Source organism: Zalophus californianus, chromosome 10 (genome assembly GCF_009762305.2).
Source record: "Zalophus californianus isolate mZalCal1 chromosome 10, mZalCal1.pri.v2, whole genome shotgun sequence".
Lineage (NCBI taxonomy): Eukaryota > Metazoa > Chordata > Mammalia > Carnivora > Otariidae > Zalophus > Zalophus californianus.
In genome coordinates this window covers 30,608,954-30,618,345 of record NC_045604.1, presented here as the reverse complement: position 1 = coordinate 30,618,345, position 9,392 = coordinate 30,608,954, and the positions used below count along the sequence as shown (strand labels likewise).

The following is a 9,392-nucleotide window of genomic DNA, read 5'->3' as shown; positions in this document are numbered from 1 at the left end:
GCTAATAATTTCATGCTTCAGTTAAGAGTAAAGTACCATCTAACTTTGGCCATTACCTTTCTGACTTACAAGTAGGTACCTATGCAGTTAAAATTCTGGTATAGAAAAATGGAAATTCTCCAATTTATTCTAATGCATTAATGTAGGATTAAAATGTACTGTGTATCCACCATGTATTTTTATAGTTCATCTTTAACAAAAGTAAAGAGAAATAACAAAAAGGGAGATATCTGCCTTTTAAATATGCCTAATTTATATAATTTTAAATTAAAGGTTCGTAAGGGAAAAAAAATCTTTCTGTAAACATCTGATGTCTCAATAACATAGGTTTATTAGATATGAATATCTTTAAAGATGTAAATGACTTTTCAATCACCTATGCAATTCTCCCACAAATATTTTTAAAAGTTCCTTAACACTGAGAAACAATAATTAGGAGGGGTGCCTAGTTGGCTCAGTGGGTTAAGTGTGGGACTCTTTTTTTATTTCAGCTCAGGTCATGATCTCCGTGCTCAGCAGGGAGTCGGCTTCTCTCCCTCTGCCCCTCCCCACTGCTCATGCTCTCACGCATGCTCGTGCTCTCTCTCTCTCTAAAATAAATAAATATTTAGGGTGCCTGGGTGGCTCAGTGGTTAAGCGTCTGCCTTCGGCTCAGGTCATGATCCCAGGGTCCTGGGATCAAGTCCCACATCGGGCTCCCTGCTGGGCAGGAGGCCTGCTTCTCCCTCTCCCACTCCCCCTGCTTGTGTTCCTGCTCTCGCTATCTCTCTGTCAAATAAATAAATAAAATCTTTTTTAAAAATAAATAAATAAAATAAATATTTAAAAATATTAATAATTAAGAAATATAAGAAAGAGTAAAACATTTCCTAATACTCAAAGACTTACTATTTTGTAATTCATGAAATGGATATCATGATGTAAAATCAATATATTTAATTTTATTTTTCAAAAGCAGCCCAAAGAAATGGTCAAAACTCAACAAAATGTATTAAATACGTGTTTTCTCATGCCAAAAAGAGGACATGCAAACACAATAAAGGTCTTTTGAGTGAGAAATAAATTAAAATTGAAAAAGAAAAAATATATAAATTATTTTCATAACTTCTCCAAAACACTTTTTGGTAGTTAATATAATCGAAATTATTCACAATATGTCAACATTACAGAATTAAGAGTTCTCAACTTTAAAAATCAACAAAACTAAAAGGCAACCTACAGAATGGGAGAAGATATTTGCAAATGACATAACCAATAAAGGGTTAGTATCCAAAATATATAAAGAACTGATATAACTCAACACCCAAAAAACAAATAACATCCTTAAAATAGGCAGAAGACATGAACAGATGACCAAAAGACACATGAAAAGATGGTCATCATCACTTATCATCAGGGAAATTCAAATCAAAACTACAATGATATATCACCTCACATCTGTCAGAATGACTAAAATCAAAAACACTAGAAACAACAGGTGTTGGTGAGGATGTGGAGAAAAAGGAACCCTCTTGCATTGTTGGTGGGAATGCAAACTGGTACAGCCCCTGTGGAAAACAGTATGGAGTTTCCTCAAAAAGTTAAAAATAGAACTACTCTACGATCTAGTAATTGAACTTCTGGATATTTACTCAAAAAATACAAAAACACTAATTCAAAGGAATGTATGCACCCCTATGTTTATAGCAGCATTATTCACATTGGCAAGATATAGATATACAGAAGCAACCCTAGTGTCCATCAATAGATGAATGGATAAAGAAGTGATTTTATATACAAATATATATATTATATAAATATATAAATACAAATATATATATGTTTATTGAAATATTATTCAGCCATAAAAAAATGAAATCTGGCCATTTGCAATGACATGGATGGAGCTAGAGAGTATTATGCTAAGTGAAATAAGTCAGTCAGAGAAAGGCAAATACCATATGATCACACTCATATGTGGAATTTTAAAAACAAAACAAGGGGCGCCTGGGTGGCTCAGTCATGAAGCGTCTGCCTTCGGCTCAGGTCATGATCCCAGGGTCCTGGGATCGAGCCCCGCATCGGGCTCCCTGCTCAGCAGGAAGCCTGCTTCTCCCTCTCCCCTTCCCCCTGCTGTGTTCCTCTCTTAGCTGTGTCTCTCTCTGTCAAATAAATAAATAAAATCTTTAAAAATAAATAAAAAACAAAGCAAATGAGCAAAGGGGCAAAGAAGAGAGACAAAGCAAGAAACAGACTCTTAAGAGAACAAACTGATGGTTACCAGAGGGGAGGTGGGAAATAGGGGATGGGGATTAAAGAGTACATTATCACAATAAAATAAGATAAATAAGATAAAATAAAATAAAATAAAATACTAAAATAAGCAAAAAAAAATAAATTGAAACAAAAAAGGGGTTCTCAACTTTACCTAATCCCACATCTTAACTGCCGATCCCACTAAGAACTCAGAAACACGTTTTACTATTTTACTAACTACTGCTCTTGGTTTGGCATACCTTGCCATCTCACTGGCAATGAAATGCTAATTATCTAAAACCAAAAGTCAGTCAAATATATTTTTATAGGGACGCCTGGGTGGCTCAGTCAGTTAAGCATCTGCCTTTGGCTCAGGTCCTGATCGCAGGGTCCTGGGATCAAGTCCCACATCGGGCTCCCTGCCTGCTTCTCCCTCTGCCTGTCGCTCCCCCTGCTTGTGTGCTCGCTCGCTCTCTCTCTGACAAATAAATAAATAAAATCTTTAATATATATAAATATTTTTTCAGTTATTATAACTGAAAATTTGGTTTACACTCTTCTTTTGAGAAATAGGTTTCTAAGGCAAAATGTACCAAGGTAAGGAAATATATAAAGGATTATCAAGTCAGAGATGAAAGCTCTTATAAACAACTCTGAATAATTCACAATGAAAAATCAATTTTATTTATCAGACTATGTATCACTATAATAAATAAATCTGATTTATTTCTATAATTTAATTAACTAAATTTAATTTGCTATAATTCTTTTGTCTTGATGTACACTGAAAAATGTTAAAAATAAACATGGTTTATGACTTCCAAAACCTTATAGTTTTACATGCCATCCATTAAAATCTTTTACAATAATGATAATTAAATGAAGTACATTTACTTAAGATGCCAATACTTTTGCCACTATTGCCCCACTCGGCATTCCAGTAACATTATCTCCAACCTAGGACATGTTAAGACCAATACATCCCTAATTCCTAACTCTTATGACCGAATGTTTTTGAAATTTTAAAATATTCCTGATTGCAGAAACAGTATATACGCCGTATATGATGCAAAACCTCCAGTAGGTTCTGACACAATACCTTCTAATGAAATGAATTAATATTTTTACGATGAAACATATGAACATTGATACTAAGTGGCAGAAGTAAAGACTATATGTTATTTCAGATTAGGATTTCCTGCTAAATGAATTTATTCAAATGTATCTTAAAATGTTCAGTTTTCAATTAATAGGCAAGCCACAGGTTGTGGGAAAACAATATTTGCAATACATGTATCTGGCAGCAAGTGCATATTCAAAATGTACAAGGAATTTTAAAAAAAGAATTTTAACAATCAAAAATTTAAAACTCTTATTCAAAAAAGTGCAAAAATAATTGTAAACCTCTTCATAAAATGGGATGTACAAATGGCCAGTAAGCACTGTAAAAATGTTCAACACTAATCATCAGAAAATATAAATTAAACCCACAATGTTATACCATTTCATATCCACTGGAATACTTAAAGTCCAAAAGACCTTGCCAACAATGCCAAATATTAGTGGGAATATAAACAGCTAGTATTCTCATACTTTGCTGGTGGGAGTACAAAAGAGTAAAGCGACTTTAGAAACTATTTTGCATTTTCTTGTTAAGTGAAATATCTACCTTATGACCCAGCAATTCCATTCCTAGATATTTACCCAAGAAAAATAAAAATATATATCCACAAAAAAGACTTGTACAAGGATCGTCATACCAACATTATTCATAAGCCAACAACTAGAAACAACCCAAATGTTCATCAACAGAAGGATATACATAGTGTGTTATATTTATATAATAGAACACAACTCAGGAGAAAGCGAACATATTTCAGGTACAATAAGGATGAATCTCAAAAGTTTTTGAATGAAATAGTTCAGGCACAAAAGAGAACATGCTATATGACTTTGCTGATGTGAAGTCCAACAACAGGCAAAACTAATCTGTGGTGATAGAAAAATTAGGACATGGTTTCTGGGAAGATTATGGAGAAAAGGCAGCAGGCTGCAAGATAAGGAAACTTTGTGGGGTAATGGAAATAGTTTCCTTTTTTTTGAAAGTGTGGGAAGTTGCACAGGTGTATACAGTTGTCAAAACTCATCTAACTGAACATTTAGAATCTGTTATTTTATATAAATTTGACATCATTTTTTCAAAGCTCTGTTTTCAAAATTGTGATAAGTTTGGGAATTGCAGGTAAAGCCCTGTGGATCTGTATTAAATGCCTATTTTCTGACATATCTTGCCTCTGATGGAAGAAGTTAAATACATTGTACAGCACAGAGGAATTTTGTTAAGGACTGCTGACCTGGGATTTCAATACTTAGTGACTGACTTTTCACAGACAAACCTTACACAGTTTGGTTTGGTAAACTGATTAGGCTTACTTGAAAGATAGAGAATGTGGTTTTGCATTTAAAGCCTCAACGTACACCTCAATCTAATAAACCTATTATCTAATATTTTAATCTTAAAGAAAAGGTCTAGAGCCCTTTCTAGCTACCTCATCTGTACTGCAAGATATGTCTTATTAATTTTCCAACTGACAGGGAGAGTGAAACTGAGAGATGAGACTTCACTTGTTTATTCTCAGTATTGGGGGCCTGCAGATGGAGCACCTGCTGTTCACTTACTTCTGCAATCCTATTGGATTTCAATATGTCCAGTCACACATAGCAGTGCTAGGCCTTGAACTTCCTTTTCAAATTATGTTCCATATTGTAGAATAAACACACAGCTCCAATGGGAAAACTCTTCCAGTTGGCAGGCAGAGCATTTGCTACAATTAAGATTCTTTGGGGAATGACCTAATAAAGACTTTCGAACCAGATTTTGTTGTCTTCATTTAAATGCTGGCTTTGTAAAAGGTGAAAAGCTATAATTCTTTTTTATGCAATTGTCAAAAGTCAAATGATTGTATCTGTATGTTTCTACTCTAAAGCAAGTTCAAAATTAGAATAATGTTAAATCCTGAAATTGTGTTGTATGTTTCTTTAAATTAAAGTTCATTGAGAAAAACCTGCTTGTTTACTTTATGATACTCTTGTCTTTAGATTGTGGTCTACTGGATGAATGGTAGAAAACAAATACATATATTTATAAAATATATATATAAATGTGCGTATACATATTATACTGTTATAAATTATGTTAGTTATACAAATCTTAAGACAATTCACTGTTTATTCCTAAAAGTAAGAGGTACTGTGGAAAGAGGAAACCACAAAGGCTGGGTGGCATGCCACTGTGTATTCAAATGCAGCTATCCTTCCTAGTCATGGAACCAGAGACACTTTCCTGATATTATTTAAGTCCTAGTTTCTTCAACCATAAAGTGAGAATGATAATATTTACTTCAGTAACTACGCTGAAGAGTTATTGAAAGAACTGATAAAAGACTCTGTTTCTAAATGTCTAGCAGAGAAGCACCATAATTAACTTCTCTTTGCAATTTATTGAGCAAACCACATAATTTCTCTTTGCCTCAATTTTCTCATCTGGAAAATAGAAATAACATCAGTACCTGACTTGTAGGGTAAAACTAATATATGTAAAGAAGTTAAAGCAATGGCTGGCCAAATCAAAATAGTAAAAGGCACCTAGTATGAACATTGTTTCTCTCCATTCCTCCCGTTTATTGTGACATGAACTGTCTCGTGTTACTTCTTTCTACATACTACCTTTACTTTGGATCTTCACCTGTCATTGAAAATTAAGCTCTAGAACTGCTCAAGGCCTAAATAAGTACTGGACTGACACCCAGTCTTCTCAACATAGAAACATGATAATAACAGTTGACATTTATTGCAAGTTTATCATGTGTAAGACACTATACTGTTTTGCACACATAATGTCCCTTAAAATTAACAAAAAACAGCGATATCAGTAGTATTGTTACCCTCATTTTACAGATGCAAAAGTTTAAAATGTTAACCTAACCATGAATACACAGGACAGAATTAAGATCTAACCCAAGTCTAATGATTCAGGAAGCTGAAAGCATAACCAAGATGCAGCAAAGCCTCCACGGGAAAGAGATGAGTTAAACTGGGGGTTGTGCTGGCAGACGGGAAGGTGGGCCTTCCTAGTAAAAGGTCATCTTGACTAGAAGAGAAGCTCAATGCTTTTCTGGATTATATCTCATTGGAGTAAAACTGCCTTTTTCATCTCTGATGATCTCCAATCACCGAAGAGAGCTGTTGGTGCATACTATGAATTCAAGAAGTGCATGCTCAGCTAAGTAACCTGTTAGAACTCCCTTACCCTAAAGAGAGTTTCCCTGAATCTCCCCACCAGTACTAAATACACCTAAACACAGTACAATTCCATGATTTGCATTAAGACTCCTAAAGGTATTCTTACATTTTGATAGAATAAATTCTCTTCTCAGAATGTATTCTAAGAAGATAATCAGTTGTGAACCAAATCTTGTACAAGCGTATTTTATGCAGAATTGCTTATAACAGTATAAAATTGAAAACATAAAACCAAACAAAAGGAAAAGAGTTATATAAATTGTGGACATTCCTTTATATGGAATATTATAGAAATTCTAATAATCATATTTTCAAAGTTTATTTGATAACTGGAAAATATTATGAAAAAACATGAAGTGAAAAAGCGCTTGTATATATGTATGTATATATAATGCTAGTTGTGTAGGTAACATGACCACAATTTTACACCATAAAAATTATATACATATACATAAATAAACATATACATATAATTACACACAAATATACAAGTATATAAAGATAGAGATAAATTATTCTAAAATGTGAATGGTACTATTGCTGGCAAGCTCTCAGATCATTTTTATTTGCTTCTTTTTTATTTAATGTATTTTCTCATTTTCTACACTTATGAAGAGAAAACATTCAAAATCACAAACTGCAATAAAGAGCTAACAATAATAATAAATTATACTTTGAACTCTGTGCCTCTGTTGTCCAGCAAGGAAATAGAATAATAGAACAAAAGAAATGACTCCTTCCTCCCACAGGCCACTGTGCGGAGGCTGACCCCCACAGCCAAGGTTGGTCCACCGCCATCCACACCCACAGGGTTGTTGGCACCCCTCCTGGTCCCAGGACAGGACTGGGAAAGACCACGAGACAACGCAAGCCCAAGAGGTGGGCTGGGAACCTGCATCCAAGGCCCGAAGCTGAACCAGAGTTTCATCACCCTAAATAGTTTTGACCCAATGAAGCTGGATTACCTTAAAGACAGATAGCCCATTGTGTGAACTATAGTTTATGGACAGCTTTATATTGGGTTCATAGTAGCATAGTGGTGCACACTCCTGTGCATTCCCCTAAATTCTTAGAGGACGGCTTTGCCTTTTGAATCAGAGAGTTGCAAAGTTCCATGAAGAATGGCCCTTGTGGTGCCAAGGTGGCTCACTTGGTTGAGAAATGTACTTTCCATTTCAGCTCAGGTCAGGATCTCTGGGTCCCCCCATCCCTTAGGCTCCAAGCTCAGTGAGGAGTCTGCTGGAGATCCTCTCCCTCCCTCTCCCCCTCCAAACCTCCCCACTTCCTGCACTCAAATAAATAAATAAATAAATAAAATCTTAAAAAAATAAAATAAAAAGAATGGTCTTATGGATAAGCACGAACTCAGGAGACAGCGATCGGACAGAATTTGTGAAGGCATTCACCCCCAGATCATGAATGGTCCCCTGCACCCTCGCCCTCTGGTGGCTCTACTCAGTGGCAGAGACTGGAGATGCCAGTTCTGAGGGATCTGGTCACTGTGGCCTTCTGTGACGCATATGCCATACCATCACCCTTACCAGGGAGGACCTGGAGAAGTTCAAAGCCTGGAGAGAGATCATGCGGATTGGCAGCAGCTACAACAACGTTGACCTCAAGGCTGCTGGCGAGCTCAGGATCACCCCATGCAACATCCCTCAGCAGCAGTAGAAGAGATGGCTCACTCCAGCATCTGTCATATCCTCGACCTGTACCTCCACAACACATGGTTGTACCAAGTGCTGCAGGAAGGCACACGGGTCCAGAATGTTGAGCAGATTGACACCTGGCGAACGACCCGCATCCATGGGGAGGCACTGGGCCTATTCCACTTCTGTTGCACGGGGCAGGTGGTTGCTGTTGCAGCCACGGCCTTTGGATTCAGCATCATATTTTATGACCCCTACTTACAGGATGGGATAGAGTAGTCCCTGGGTGTGCAGAGGGTCTATGCCCTGCAGGACTTAATGTATCAGAGCGACTGCATCTCCTTGCACTGTAATCTCAATGAACACAACCACCACCTCATCAATGAGGCATGGAGTATTCCTGGCGAACGCTGTCTGAGGTGGGCTGGTGGATGAGAAAGCTTTAGCTCAAGCCCTCAAGGATGGCAGGATAAAAGGGACAGCCCTTGAAGTGCATGAATCAGAGCCTTTCAGCTTTGCTCAGTGTCCCCTGAAAGATGTACCAAATCTCATTTGTAGGCCCCACATAGCCTGGTATAGTGAGCAAGCCTCACTAGAGATGAGGGAGGCAGCTGCCACCAAGATCTGCTGGGCAATCACAGGTCTCATTCCTGAAAGCTTAGGACACTGTGAACAAGGAATTCTTTGTCACAACAGCTCCCTAGTCAGTAATAGATCAGCAAGCGATTCATCAGGAGCTCAAGGGCACCACATACAGATACCTGCCAGGCATTGTGGGTGTGGCTCCCAGAGGACTCCCGGCAGCTATGAAAGGGATCATCCCCAGAGGTATCCTGGCAACTCACAACTTCCCTACCATGGCACACCCTTCCCAAGCTCCCTGTCCCAACCAGCCTACAAACCTCGAAGACAATAGAGAGCACCTCAATGAGAAATAGCAGAGAATGACAAACGGTAATCATTCAGATAAACCTGGGACCAACAGACAGTGAAAAATAGATGAACTAAGAAAAGGAATTTGACCATTTTTTTAACTAATTCCGGACATATGCATCATTGATGTCACAGGGTTAAAAGGGCTAGAAGCTGAGACGTGGGAAAGCTGAAGCTGTCTTCTGGTTACTGAAACACTAGGACCTGATTTATTAATGACCAATGTCTGTTATGTGTTATGCTCTTCATCTGTGCATCAAATCACAAAGAATA

General features: G+C 37.1%; 1 pseudogene; it reads left to right on the top strand.

Annotated features, from left to right (window-relative positions):
* Window positions 1-7,886: 7,886 nt before the first annotated feature.
* Window positions 7,887-9,124, top strand: LOC113933408 (annotated as a pseudogene).
* Window positions 9,125-9,392: the final 268 nt, after the last annotated feature.